This window comes from Arvicanthis niloticus, chromosome 5 (genome assembly GCF_011762505.2).
Source record: "Arvicanthis niloticus isolate mArvNil1 chromosome 5, mArvNil1.pat.X, whole genome shotgun sequence".
Classification (NCBI taxonomy): Eukaryota; Metazoa; Chordata; class Mammalia; order Rodentia; family Muridae; genus Arvicanthis; species Arvicanthis niloticus.
This window is the reverse complement of record NC_047662.1, coordinates 18,345,594-18,361,012: the sequence shown is the minus strand read 5'-3', so window position 1 is coordinate 18,361,012 and position 15,419 is coordinate 18,345,594. Positions and strand designations below refer to the sequence as shown.

The window sequence follows — 15,419 nt, the reverse complement described above, 5'->3', positions numbered from 1 at the left end:
AGGCTGATTCCTCTTGTTCTTTACTGTCCCCTTCCACTTGGAAGAGTCTCACCAGAGGGCACCTATTAGGCACTTAGAGTGAGGAAATTTCTGTCTAGTCATAGTACATATAATTTATGTACTTTATGATTATTTTTTTCTGTTTCAGTCTGCTCTCACTACTGTGAAGACAAGGACTGTTTCAACTCACTGTTTATCCCCAGTGCTGACCTCAGAGATCCACATACTGTAAGAAGTTAGTTGCTGTTTGAATGAATGAACAAATGAATTCAATAACTGCTCGTAAGTTACTTAGGTTTGTGATGCTTGAACTGTGAAGCAGGACTGACTTTTGTGTGGGCAAAATTTGAGATAACACCCCAGAAGAGAAGCAAAATTTGGAGCAGAGTAACCTGGGTGAGAGTCCACTTTACCATTTATCAGCTGTGAGACTTTGGGCCCTTGCTTCTTTGTTAAATTAGAGATATGGTATTTATCTGATTATAATTACCATGGAGATTGATGGTAATTAATTAATTAAAAGTAGTTGTGATTTCTCCTCCTTCTTAGGATAGTTGTGACTTGCTGTTTAACTACTTTGTTTAAATTCTTAGGCTGTCTTGATAATCAGACTCGTAGAGGTTAAGGGACTCAGCTCGTTCTTCAGATTCAGCTAAAACCTTTTTTTTTTTTTTTTTTTTTTTTAAAAAAACCCTACATTTTATTTTATTTTGTGTAGATGTGGATGTATGTATGTGCACAATGACCATGTGGAAGTCATAGGACAAAATCTGCAGCAGTTGGTTCTCTCCATCATGTGTGTCTCAGGGATAGAACTCAGGTCATAAGCTGACCCAAAATGCTAGTGGCTGTTTGGAGATGACAGGAAATGAATTCGAGATCTCAATACATAGGAACAGATTTCATTTTCTTTGTTTTAAAAAAGATTCTTATTTTAACTATGTGTATATGTGTACATCTGTGTGTGAATATGTGCATGTGAGTACAAGTGCCATTGGCCAGGGGTGTTAGATACCCTGGAGGTAGAATTATCTGCCTGATGTGTTTGCTGAGGGCTGAACTTGTATCCTCTGTAAGGGTAATTTGCACTCCTAACTGCAGGGCCCTCTCTTCAACTCCAGTTTTCTTGATAAAAAATTTTGTTGTTGTGGTGGTGGTGGTGGTGGTAATTTGATGGGGTTTCACTGTGTGTAGCTCAAGGTGGCCTCAAATTCACCATCTTTCTGCTTTAGTCATCCAAGTATTGGGATTATGAGTATGTATTTCTAGCTTCAGTCAACTAAAAAAATTCATTAAAATTTTTACTATATTTGTTTACCTTTAAAAAATGTATATGAGTGTTTTTTTTTTTTACTTGTATTCATGTATGTGTACCATGTGCATGCTTGTTATCCTTACAGGTCAGAAGAGATTTCTACATACTGTTTAGTGGGACCTTTTGTTGGATGGGTAAACTGAGGTCTCGTTTTTTTCCTCTAAACCCCATGGTATATTAGCAGCAGAGCATGGATTGCCATTCGTGTTTCTGCCTCTGAAGATGTGTCTTACTCTTAGTTTGCACTTCAGTCAGAGAAGACCACTTGCTGTAGATTCTCTTCTTTCCCTTTGTGAGGTGGTAGAGTGAGCCGGATTGTAGATAAAGGCAGAATTACCAGAATGACATGGCTTCTGCTATTGAGGTTTTGTTCTTTCATGTGTGCCTAAAATGTCCTGTGCTCCAGCATTCAGTGGCTCAGCAAATGAAGTTAGTGAGGACACTTAGGGCAGCTGCTCACTGGCTCTTAAACGCCATTTGTATAAGCACACACTCACATGCATATACAGATATGTCACACACAGAAATAATTCTTAAAAATTAAATAAATCTAAACCTCAGATTAGCTGTTTTACCAACTTTAGTCACTCTGACCAAGTGTCCCATCTTGTCCTATAACAGACAGGCTTTTGGAGAAGATACTATAGATGCAAGTGTCTCAGCTCTACTCCCTGACAACACTCAGAACTGTATCAGCAGTTACAGGACATCAAAGACTTACTTGCTTCCCAGTGTTCCTGGAGCTACTTTGGATATTGTTTTAATTTTCTTCCTGGCCTTTTATTTTCTACCTTCACATTTTCTTCTTTGCTTCTATCTGGGTGACTCCCCGAGGTTAATGAGTGGATGAAGGTGACCTGTTCCAATAAAGTTTTGTGTGATAGTTTGTGTGTATCTGTGATCTCAAGTCATTGCATATCCTGTTACCAGTTTTTCTTATAATAGAAATTAATTTGTACACTCTAGAGAAGGGTCTGATGGAGGCTTTCTGGAAGCCACAGACAAACAACTTAGACTTATTTTCACTTAGTATATTTATTCTGCTCCCACTGTCTTCGCCATTCTGTTCTATTTATTTTAAACGTTTAGATTTACTTAATTTTTTTTTGAGGGGAGTGGCAAGTTCAAGACAGGGTTTCTCTGTGTAGCCCTAGTTGTCCTAGAATTCTCTCTGTAGACCAGGCTGGCCTCAAACTCACAGAGATCTACCTGACTCTGCTCCTTTTAAGCACTGGGATTAAAGCTGTGTGCCATCATTGCCTGGAGATTTAATATTTTAAATTGTTTTTTTTTCTACGTATTGTAAATATATGCATAGGTGTATATGTGTATGTACATGTGTATGTGCTCATGCTTCTATGTGTGTAGGCCCAGAGGTCAACTTCAGATGCCCTCCTCTTTTGCTCTATATCTTGTTTTTGAGATAGTGCCTTTTACTGAACCTGGGACTCTTGATTGGGAAACTGGCTGACCAGCAACCACCCAGAATGAGGTAACAGATGTGCATCACCATTTCAGGTTTCTGCACATGGGTGCTGAAGAGCTCTAAGAAACCTAAGATAATTGTGAACTCAGATCCTATTAATTTAAGTAAAGACAATCTGGCCTGGAGTCATATAATCTCATAGGAGGGGGAAGTATCATGGGGCCTTGCTCCCTTTCAGCGACATAGGCAGTTTTCTTTACAGCCAGGGTATAGTATAGCTCTTCCTTGCCTTTGTCTGATACTGAACTATATGTGAAAGTCTTTGGGTCACCTGAGCTTTGACATGATTCATGCTGTACTTAATTTCTTCTTTTATATTCTGTCTAGGTCAACAAGCAGCTACCAGTGAAAGATAGTGACTGTTTCCAAGACAGCAGACAGTGGGGAGGGCAACCATAAGTCCCCATAGAAAGCTCCTATTACCTAAATGGTAAGTATACTGCCCAGCGATAGCTGCCAGACCAATGGAATTAGGTGGTTTCTGAAGCCTTTACAATTTTCTACTCCAGCAAGTGAAGGGAGGAAAGTTAGTGTTGGTTGATGCGTTGTTGTGTGTGAACCATACATGAGGCCAAGCTAAGTTAAGCACTTTATATGTTTTCTCTTTTGAGAAGGTTGTAGTCTATTCATGAAGCCAAAAACTTTAAGGAGCAGGGCTAACATGTTCCTTATTGAGTATTTACTGTGGTCAAGCCTGTTTGTCATACATTTTCTTTCTTAATACCTATTCTGACTCTGTGAGGTTAGTGCTTTTCATCATTGACAGAAAGTGAGGTGAGAGGTTAAATAACTTCTCAAGTTTACACAGGCAGCAAATGATAGAGTTAACTTTTGAAACTAGGTCCTTTTCATCATAGCACATTCACCATTTGAGAAAGTTACTTTCTGGATTGAGATAGTGGCTCGCTCACCTTTAAGCACACCAAAATAAACAGATTAAAGAAACTTGGACTAACAGCCATTCCTTTGCTCTCTTTGGGTTTTGTGAGCCAGTCTTTATTGGTGCACATGAAGGCTGTGGAGAATGCCAACAAACCAGGATTGAGAAGGCAGAGGGTGAGAACATGAGCAGGGAGCAGCCAGGGGACCTCGTGGTCCTCGTCACTTCTGGTGTAATGTGGATAGAGAAAGGACTGGGGGGAAGTTTGGAAAATGGACAGTGGTCATGGGATGACTGGATACAGAGAGAAATCTCAGTAACACGTCCCATGTCAATCCACTCATGAAAAGGATGTCATAAGGACAAGGAGGAACTTGTCATGAGGTAGTGCACAGCATATTAACATGTGCTTTACCCTGTGACTCTCAGATTCTGGTGTAAGTCAGACAATATTAAGTTTACATATAATGTGGTTAAACATTCGAGTCTGAAAAATAGTGAATTCCTGTAGAGCTATCTAAAGATGGAATGAGTTTTCTGTTGGGAAAGTGTCTGTCCTTCTTGTCATTAGAAGTGCTCAGAGAAGAATTGGATGATGAGTTACTAGACAACTTGTACATTGAATTCTCCATTTTGAAAAGTTTCTGAATGCTGCATGAGTGCTAATCCTGAGTTTTCTGAGTCTAAAATATATGAATGTATGATGGGGGGAGAGAATCACTGAAACCCAGTAATGAAGTAGATATATCCAGGAAGTGGTGATAAGATATGCTTGTTAGAAGGCCTAAGTCTTTTAAGACTTGTTACTAGAAGTGATCTAGAGGAGACTGTTTAAAACAATGCTCTGAGTTCTCTGTGGATGAGGAGATGCCAAAGTCTCTGTTGCGGTACTGGGGGGCCGAACCTGGGCATGCTAAACAAGCATTCTACCAACTGAGTGACAAGGCCTCTTGGCCTGATTTTATAAATATGTTTAGTTGAAACATGGATATGTTTATTTGCTTATATGTCTGACATGTCTGCTTTACACTACAGAGTTGTTGGGATAGACATTTTTAGTTCCACAAAACTTAAAATACTTATTTCTAACCTAAGTCTGTATAGTTATATATCAAACTGCAAAGAAGTTTGCTGACCCCTGCTTTAAATGATTGTTGGGAACAGGAAATGAATCATGGCAACTATGTTGGGAGAAGGGGCAGGGCAGGATTTATTATGTTCTATTTCAGACCTTCCTGATCTGCAAGGGCAGGAAGAAGAGCTAGTTTCTAAAGTGCCAGTAGCTAGGGCCACTTAGAAGTAGGTTTAAGGGGCTGATGATATAGCTCAGTTGGTGGAGTTTAGCATACCCAGGTTCAGGCCCCCCAGTATCACATAAGCCAGGTGCTATGATATATACCTATAGTCTTAGCACTTGGGAAGTAGAGGCAGTGGAGATAAGAAATTCTAGGACATCCTTAGTTATATACTGAGTTCAAGGTCAGCAGGAGATATAAAAGGCCCTGTCTTTGGTTTTGTTTTTTAAAGAGGTTTAAGAAATTAGGCATGATATCTTTCTAATATTAATCGGAACTGAGGTAGATATTGATGTGAGAGACATTGGCTTTAAAAGATGGAACTGATGGGTGGTACATGCCTGTGACCCAGGCACATGGAACACTGAGGCAGGAGCATTGTGAATTTGAGGCTAATGTGGGCTACATGGTAAGTTCCAGGAACACTTGGACTATTGGGTGAAAGTGTGGAAATGAAACACAAGCAATGGGACTGTCTGTCCTTCCCTTTACTTCTCTGTGATTCTAAGGTTTAGCATGAACAGGTTCTTTCCAGAGGCTACTCTCAGGCACAGTTAATTGTTATTTCTGACCTCCCAGGGTGTGTGTGTGTGTGTGTGTGTGTGTGTGTATGGTGGTCAAGTGTGCTAAAGAAGAAAAGTAGTGTATGAGGATAGAAGTGGTGGATGCCTGTGATATCATTTGAAGTGGTCAGAGAAAGGCTAGTGCTGCTCTGATTCCTCCTTCCCCTCTTTCTATCCTTTGTTTCATCTCTGTGAGCTCACTATGAGTTCTTGATCTTCTTGCCCCAGTTTCCCAAGTGCCTTGATCACAGGAGAGTGACATTATGCCCAGTAGGGAGGGCTTTAGTTTTAAAAACCATTGTTTTATTTTTGGCTATGTCTGTCTTATTTTTTAAAAACAATAACAACAACAACAACAACAACAACAAAAAACCAAAAAACAACCAAAGGGAGCTCTTTTTTTTTTTGTTTTTTTTTTTGTTTTTTTTTGTTTTGTTTTGTTCGAGACAGGGTTTCTCTGTGTAGCCTTGGCTGTCCTGGAACTAACTCTGTAGACCAGGCTGGCTTCGAACTCAGAAATCCGCCTGCCTCTGCCTCCCAAGTGCTGGGATTAAAGGTGTGCGCCACCACTGCCCGGCACCAAAGGGAGCTCTTAATTTTTTCATTCTTGCACTTCACAGAAGCCTGGGTACATCATAGATGTTCCATGAATATTTAGTGAATAATGAAATCTTCTGCAGGAAGCAGGCAAACATTAGGAAGAAAGGAATTTTATCTCTTTATAAATAACCCAGGGTATATCACTCCAGATAAGAGATGTGTATTAAATAAATTAAGGTGTGTGGTTCAAGGCCAGCCTGGTAAATAGTGAGTTCCAGGACAGCCAGGACTATTTAGAGAGACCCTGTATCAAAAAACAAAAACAAAGATAAATGTGTATTTGAAGTTTAAAAACTATTCTAAGGAGTGAAGGAAGATCCAGAAATACTTTTTGTTCTTATCGACCAGTAATGATATTTGGGCGGCCTATAAGGAGTGACTTCAGCCGTTTGGCCTGATTTCCTTGGCACAGACCTTCAGGCTAGAAGGGGGACAGTGTGATGGTTAAGCCACTGAGCAAGTGGTGCAAGGCTTGGGTGTGATCTTTTAGAACGGATGTCCCATCTGGATCCACTCTTGCTAGCCATTTCCTCCACTGTAACCCATGAACAGTGCCTTGGTATTATTTAGTGCTGTCTTGTTAATGGCCAGTGTCTGGCCAGACATTGAATCATTAGGAAGTTCATTCAGCCACTCATATTCACTAAGTTAAAAACATTTATTGTGTGCTCCCTTCTGGGTACTGAGAATTCAGAATACAAATAAGAAAGCAAGTAGGGAGGAATAGACTGAGTAAATAAAACTCATACAGTATTGTGAGCATTTGTCTGGGATGCTCAAGGCCCTGGGTTCAAGCTCCAGTACTTCTACCACCACAGCCAGCCAAAAATGAGACTTGACATGCAGGCTGAAGACAAGGCTTGAGAGATAGGTGAGCAGGCAAGGCCAGAACATGCAGGGCTTCTTGTTTTAACTGGAGAATTTGGACTTAATCCTAAGAATAATAGGAGCCTTGAAAAGATTTCAGATAGGGTAGTGAATGTAATGTTCTCTAAGTGTCAAGTAAATACTTGCTGGCTGTTAACCCAGTTAAGTTTTTTAATTCCTGTGCTATACTGGTTGAGTCTCCACACTCAATTTTGAACAGAAGATAGAAAATTAACACTAAAATTCAAATGGAGGGGCTAGCAAGATGACTCAGTGGCTAAGTGCACTTGATGCTCTTGTAGAGGACTAGAGTTCATATCTTAGCACCCATGCTGGGCTGTAACACCATAGCTACATGTAACTCCAGCTCCAGGGGATCCAATTTCTTCTTTTGGCCTTACAGGTACCCCACAGATATGTACACTCACAAAGACAGACAGACAGACAGACAGACAGACAGACAGACACACACACACACACACACACACACACACACACACCCCTACCTAAAAACATCTAAAAAGAAAATTTTAATTCACATGAAAACAGCAGTTAGTTTTCTGAACTTCTGTAATTTAAAGTAGTGATAATTTATAGATGGGGCTGTGCTAAAGTTTGATATCTGTATTAGTTCTTTTCCTGTTTCCAGGATAAAATATCCTGTTTAAAAAAAAAAAAAGGTAAGGGAAAAAGGATTATTCTGGCATATACTTAGAATGTTCTCATTATGGTGAAGAAGTCAAGGCTGGTTACACTGAATCCACAGACCCAGGGAATGGTTCCACTCACTTCAAGTATGGGTCTTTCCCCTTCAATTAACATAATCAAAACAGTTCCTCGAAGACCTGCCTGATGATTTGTTGCATACCAAATTGTATAAAATTGACAAATAAATATTAACTATTATAATTTCCTCTTGAGATTTGTTTATGACAAGTACAGTATAAAGTAGTAAAAAGGGTGTGTATTAAAAATATCAGTTGAGGATAGGCTGTTCTGTTTTGGTTTGGTTTTGTATGGGATCCTCACTATGTTCCCTAGGCTGGTTATAAGCTCCTTGGTTTAAAGAATCCTCTTGCTTTAGACTTCTGAGTAGCAGGGACTACAGAAATGCTGACATGCCAATTGTGTGGGCTTTTAATTTTTTGCATTCTTGAACCTAGTATGGTGGCACATGCCTGTAATCCAGTACTCGGGAGGCAGAGGCAAGTGGACCTCTGTTAGTTTGAGGTCAGCTTGATCTACAGAGTGAGTTCCAGGACAACCAGGACTACATAGAGAATCTCTGTCTCAAAAAGTAAACACAAACAAAGCATTATTGCAGTGATATATATTAATATATAATTATATATATATATAATATAATAATATATAATATATATATATTATTAATAATATATATCATGGAGTTCACCTCTTTACATTGTACAATTTGCTGGTTTTAAGCCTATTTACAATGACTCATTGCTTTTAAAGCGCTTTGTAGACACATGGTGTCATTTGTCATCCGGTAACTGTTAAGTTAGTATAAATCCTTTAACTCTTTATCTTTTCTATTACTGAATATATGAAATTTGTTTAGACCCTAATCCCCCAACTAGTGTAACAATAGATAAGGGTTTTGCTGTGCCACTGAGCCAAAGGAAAAAGACTTGTTCCCTTCATTTTTGGAGAATGTGGAAGCATGTAGGCTAGGGAGAGATGAGAAAGAGTCTAAAGAGCCTAGAGGAGAGAAGAGAGCAGAGTGCTGTTCTATAAGAGCTGCACGGGCTCCATCTGGTGGCTTAGATCATGTAGTACAGCCAGTGCTCCAGAAGGCATTTGGTATTTCAAACCTCAGTTGTAGTTGGATTGTTGGGAGTCATTTTTACTATAAGATGCTGGCTTTTCTTATAAGTCAGGTTGTGTGTTCCTTCCCTCCTTTCCCCTGGCTTTGAATCTAATCTTACAAGGCTCCATCATTCAGTGTCCACATTGTTGCTGTCATCCACCATGTCACTGCCCCTAATTTCAAATCTGTCACTGTTTTCAACACTATTCCTGTTAATTAGTGCTGAACCCTTGCCACCCTGCCTATGTGATACTGGAGATGGATCACCAGGCTTCTCATATGCTGGACAAAATGCCTTACAACTGAGACATCTCAGCCCTTCTGGTGTTGTGCTGGCAATACTTGTGATACCATTATCTTGATAGATCCATCTGTGTTGGTCTTCACAGCTGATCATTGCTTTTTGGAAGCTTCCATGACACTATGTGCTGTGCACTCTTGTGATTTTTCCACTTGCCTCACGATGCTTTGTCCCCTTTGCTATTTCATCTCTGTGGGTTCAGACCGTTGATGTCTTATTTTCTCTGCGTTTACTCAATTCCTTGGCAATGTCGATGTTTTTCTGTTTTTCTGCCATCTGTTTTTGTTGACTCACAAATTTATATTGTGAGACCATCTCTCTCCTGAGCTCTGTCTGTGCTTGTGTGTTTATGGGCTCTATTGTCTTTGGATGACCATTAACCACTCACAAATAATGTTTTAAACTTAACTTCCTTTTCCTACTGTTCCATGTATACTCAATTGCATTAGACTTAGGACAGCACTATCCTACAAATCCAGGCCAGCTACCTTAGCCTTAAGCATTCCTAATTTCTTGCCTGTCTTATACATCATGTGCAGTCTAGGAACAAAGGCATGGAGTTCTCCCTTCACATGGCCAGAGTTCTGATCAATTCTTAGTGCCTGTTATCAGCCACAGTGGTCTTTGCCTGGATTATCACAATGCTTCTTGTTTGGTCTTCCTAGTCCCACTCTTTAGTAGTCTTTTGAAAAACCATGGTGTTGCGCCCCACTTGATCAGCAAGGAAGATGCGAACAACCGGATCCTTCTCGACAGCCTTTATTGCAGAAGCGCTCTTTTAGTTTTCAGGAGGAGACCTCGAATGCCCAGGGTGAGCTGCTTACATACCCTCAGCCCTGGGCGGGGAAAAGCGTGTGGAGGTGCGCAATTGGTCAGAATTGCAGTGCCTCATTAGCATACCACATTAGCATACCCCCGGGAGGGGGTGATTGGTCAGGATCCTGGTGCCTCATTAGCATACTACATTAGCATAACCCCCAGGGGGTGATTGGTCAGGATCCTGGTACCCCATTAGCATACCCTGCTTGATTGTGGTACCTCATTAGCATACCCCTTTCAGGAGGGGTTTGGCGACAAACTGAGTTGACGCATGCGCAGTGCACTAGTGGCCGAGGCCGGCGCCATCTTGACCGGCCGAGTCAGGTTGGCGGCCTACACCATGGCATTTATATTGATTTTCATCATGGGTTAGGCCATAATAATTGCTATCATCCAACATCTATATGTTTAGGTTCACTTTTTTTTTTCTTTTAAGTTTTTTGAGACAGGCTCTACAAAATTTTTATTTAATATAAATATTTCAAGGCTCTACCTCAATATCTGGGCAGTCTATCTTAATCTATCCCAACCGCTAAACTAGTCTGGCTGCCTATTAGCCAAAATCCCAATAATACTTGCAATTTGAGACTTTCATATTTCCTGCTGATCTCTCAAAAATTCTTTCCTCCTTATTCTTCCTTGATGATCTATCTCTTCCTCCTTCCCCTGGCTGGCAAAATCCTGCCCTATTCTCTGTTTTGCCCAGCCATTGGGTGATTAGCATTTATTGACAAGGCAGAGAACAAATAGTAAGAATTGTTTATACAAACTTGAGACAGGAGATTCTTGACACAAGCATTACAATGCCATATCTGGATTGAAACAAGATATGAAGGCGGAGAAGTCAGCATTGGAATAACACAAGGATAACCTTTACACAGTGCATTATGTCTACATTCCCTCTTTTTTGTCTAATAAAAGACAAATATTAGACAAAAGACCCACTTATAATAATCTATATACAGTGATAACAATTATTATGACTAATCAGGTACGATTCACATTATGTCTAGCCCATAAATATTTGTCAACTTTGTATAGAAAGTATTCTATTGTCTATACTATCTTGGTGAGTTTAGAGTTTTGTACCTATATTATTTTCTGTCCTAACTTATATTATTAGCCTAAAGCATCTTCTAAGACCTAAAACATTTTCTTAAATCCTATATAATTGTCAGACTTTATCTAGTCTTCCCCATCAAAGACCTGAGAAGGAATAAATATTACCTGAGTATGTAGGAAGTACAGGCAAGCAGCTTCTGAAGCTATAGAAATGACAGGAACAGGTTGTCTTGACAGTCACCCAGAAATTCTCTATAATGTAGGAGATTCTGTCTTCAGCCTTCTGGCCCAGAATATCTGACAGACCTTTTGTGAAGCAGGAAGTATGAAGGACTGCTTACCTGGCATGGGCAGAGCATGGCAGTCAACTTTCCTGTGTTCTGTTTGTGCTTTTTGGACAGCATTTTGTCTGCAGTTGAAATATGGGCAGCTTTCTGCCCAGTGGCAGCTTGTCACATTTGAGGTAAACTCTATATGGAGGCTCTTTTATGTTCTTTTATCTTCTTTGAAGTGGATTGGGGTACTTCCAGGAGCTGATCTTTCTTGTTGAAAAAGATCTTTTAATAATGAAACAATTTTAAATCATATTCTGTCATATTCTGATCTCTGAGGTTTTTGGAGACCATCTATCTATTGTATCTCTGAATTGACAGCCATTGTTTATTCTATTTACTATTTGAATAACCATGAAAACATCTTATTGTAATTAACTAAACTAGTATCTAATATGACCATGAGTTTGATTGCCTGACTTTTAATTCATATTACTTAATTATCCTAAACAGTTTGTAATAGCAGGCTTAAAAGGACTAGAACTTACATTGTATCTTTAAGAATTATATAGATACAATATCTCAAAAGTTGAAAACATATATATTATGTGTATCAAAAACTTTAAATTAGTATAAATATACAGAATTTTATACCAATAGTAAAATATAACCTTAATATCTATCAATATTCGAACATCAATACCAATGAAACAAAATATAACCTTAATTTTTGTATCAATATACAAAGATCTGTACCAGTGTAAGATTATGGCTTAAAAATGTTTTTTGGCTGGTCTACTGAGTGAGTTCCAGGACAGCTAGGGCTACACAAAGAAACCCTGTTTCGAAAAACAAAACAAACAAACAAACAAAAACCCAAAAAAGTTTTTTGGTTTAAAAGTAGATTCAATAATCTACCCCTTTTTCCTATTATCCTTATATTATTTCTATATCTCCCCTATCTCTTTTCACCCTTTTGCCTCCCCCATTTGCCTCCTAACCCTAGATAGGATAGGAAAGAAAAAGAACCAGAAAAAAAAAATCCCTGAATCTAACCACCCTATTTTGTTTTATACCTGTCCAAGACCATAACTATTGTAACCATCACTCTTTAAATGATGACAAACATACAATATGCATTGAAGGACCAAAAAAATCATCCACCCTACCTCTTGGGAATGGGGCCTAGTTCTCTTATAATTGCTTCTTGCTGATTTTAATTATATTCCTTTGGGGGGGGGGAAGAAAATTGGGAAAATGGTTAGTCTTAAGAAAGCTAGCTGTACAGATTTCTGGGTTCAAGGCCAGCCTGGTCTACAGAGTGAGTTCCAGGACAGCCAGGGCTACACAGAGAAACCCTGTCTCAGGAGAGAGAGAGAGAGAGAGAAAGGGAGAGGGAGAGGGAGAGGGAGACAGAGGAGGGAGGAGGGAGGAGGGAGGAGGGAGGAGGGGTGGGGGGAAAGAAAGAAAGAAGAAAAGAGAAAAGAAAAGAAAAGAAAGCTAGCTGTAGCATTTGTTGTTCAGTCTCTGTATGTTGTGAAAATGCAGGCTTAAACAAAGTCCTGATTGAAACAGTCTGAAAGGGGGGGACCAAGTAAGTAGGATGTTTTGAAGTTGTCCTGAAAGCAAGTCTTCGGAGGAAACAGCATTGAAGTGTCTGAGGTAGGATTAGGCAGGAAGCTGTAACTGTAAGCCTGAGCATCTCAGCATTCCTGAGGGTGAATTTTGTCAGGGTTTTATTGACCTCATTGGCATTTGCTGTAAATATATAAACTCTCACAAGTAATACATAGTTCTGTATTAACACATTTATGGAATGTGCAAGGTGTACAAATCAGTTAATGAAGATTCTTTGCTCTTGTTTGAGCAGGTGAAAGACATCTATCTTTCTTTATAAGTTGGTATTAATTGTATAACCAAACGGTAATAGAAAGTTATGTCAATTGAAAGGCTGGCATGATAAGTCCTGAGGACTTTGTAGCCAAAGGATTATTAACGAAGGAAACCGAAGTTCTGGCTGGAGACATTTTTATATCTCATCCAATCTCAGAGTTGTTCCCATATGGAGGGAGCAGCAAATTGTGTTACCTGTCTTGTTTGGTTTTCTTGATTTTGTTTTTTTGTTTTTTGTTGTTGTTGTTTTTGTTTGTTTGTTTTTTGAGACAGGGTTTCTCTGTGTAGCCCTGGCTGTCCTGGAACTCACTCTGTAGACCAGGCTGGCCTCGAACTCAGAAATCCGCCTGCCTCTGCCTCCCAAGTGCTGGGATTAAAGGCATGTGCAACCACCGCCCTGTCTGCAGCCAAGATCTCCAGGGATGCTCCCTGGTCATATCTGATTATTATCAATTTGGGTGGAATCCATAGTTTTTCTTCTACTGTGGAGACATAGGCATACCCTTTTTCCTTCCCTTCATTTAGACATTAAGACATCCCTAATATATACAGACGGATTTAGTTCAGCAGTTCCCCTCCTCCCCCCCCCCCCCCCCATAGTTCATTGTCTCTAAGCAGCTGTTTTTTATTCATTAGCATTCAAAAAATTTTAAGGTCAATAAAGCATTATGTAATTTATGACTGAGGGTTTTTGTTACCCCTTTGTGTTTGTTAAGCATTTCTTTTAAAGTATAATTGGATCTTTCCACAACTGTTTGTTCCATAGAATTATGTGGTCTATCTGTAATATGCTTTGTATTGAAATATGTAAAAAAAATTGTTTCATTTGACTAGAGACACATGCTGGAGCATTGTCAGTCTTAATTTGTACAGGTGTTTTTATAATTGCAATAACATCTAATAGATGTGTAATTACTAAATCAGCCTTGTCAGAAGTTAAAGCAGTTGCCCATTGAAATCTTGAATATCTATCTATGGGTACACATATTTTAATTTTTAAAGCTCTGCAAAATAAAACATACCCATTTGTCAAATTTCATTTCTCTGGGTACCTTTTAGGTTACTCCCTGCAGATAATGAAGTTTGATTATGTAAAGAACAAGTATAGGACATTTTAAAATAATTTCCTTGGCTTGTTGCCAATTGATAGAAAAATCTATTTTTAAATCTTTGTTGTTTACATGGTAGTTTTTAATAAAATACTGAGCCTTCTAGCACATTTCCTATTAATAGTTGATCAGTTTTATCATTACCTTGTGCTGACCTGGTAGAGGACCTGTTAGATCCATGTGGGATCTGATATGTGTACAGTGGGTGATTTCCATTTCTGATTACGTGTTGTATTTGAATAAATAGTGAAGTTAATTCTGAATCATCCTGAATTAATTCAGCAGTTTTTATACGCAGACAACTCTTTCTGTATATTGAGACTTAATAACTATATTAAGAGATTATGAAAAGTCAATACCATAAGAACTATGTATAACTCTGATTTTTGACTTGAATTATTAGGACTCTCAACCATTTTACTATTTTTTTTTTCCTGATTTATAACCTGCGTTTTCTGATTTATTTGCATTAGTATAGAATGTAGGGGCTCCAGAAATTGGTGTTCCTTTTATTATACAAGGGAGAATCCAATTAGTTGTTTTTATAAATTGAAGTCACTTGCTGTTGGGTATTTGTTGTTAATATCTTCCCCCAAATTACTTCAAATTCTTTGCCAGTGTTCATCTTGTGCCCATAATGAGGCAATTTTAGCATCAGTATAAGGTATCAAACTCTCAGATGCTTCTATTCCAACTAATTCACAAAAGTCTTATTTTTTTTAGAATAAATTCAGAAACCTTTTCTATATGTTTTTAATTTTTTATTCCATTTGTGAGCTAAAAATAGCCATTCTAAGATATAATCTTCTTTCTGCATTAGAATTCCTATGGGAAAATGAGTAGAAGGCAAGATAACTAAAATACAGACCATTTTTGGGTCAGTATGACCTGTATCTGCATCTTTTAGTTTCTTTTCTACCAGAGTCAATTCCCTTTCGGCTTCAGCTGTTAAGTTTCTTGGACTGTTTAATTCTTTATCACCTTGTAAAGTTTGAAATAAATTACTTATCTCTTGAGTTGTCTGGCCAATTTTTGGCTGTAGCCAGTTAATATTTGAAATTTTTGAAAATCAGTAAGAGTTCTTAATCGGTCTCTCCTGATTTGTATCTTTTCTGGTTGAATTTTT

General features: G+C 38.7%; 1 protein-coding gene across 5 annotated transcripts in view; it reads left to right on the top strand.

Annotated features, from left to right (window-relative positions):
- The window catches only part of Luzp1 (leucine zipper protein 1), an 89,013-nt gene that overhangs the window by 55,702 nt on the left and 17,892 nt on the right, over window positions 1–15,419 (top strand). For 2 of the 5 annotated variants that reach the window (XM_034502280.2, XM_076933948.1), the window contains 2 exons: window positions 149–282; window positions 3,129–3,231. The gene's annotated coding sequence lies outside the window, so the exon portion shown is untranslated. The remainder of the gene's footprint in view (window positions 1–148; window positions 283–3,128; window positions 3,232–15,419) is intronic. The other 3 variants (XM_076933950.1, XM_034502279.2, XM_076933949.1) reach the window with 2 other exon arrangements.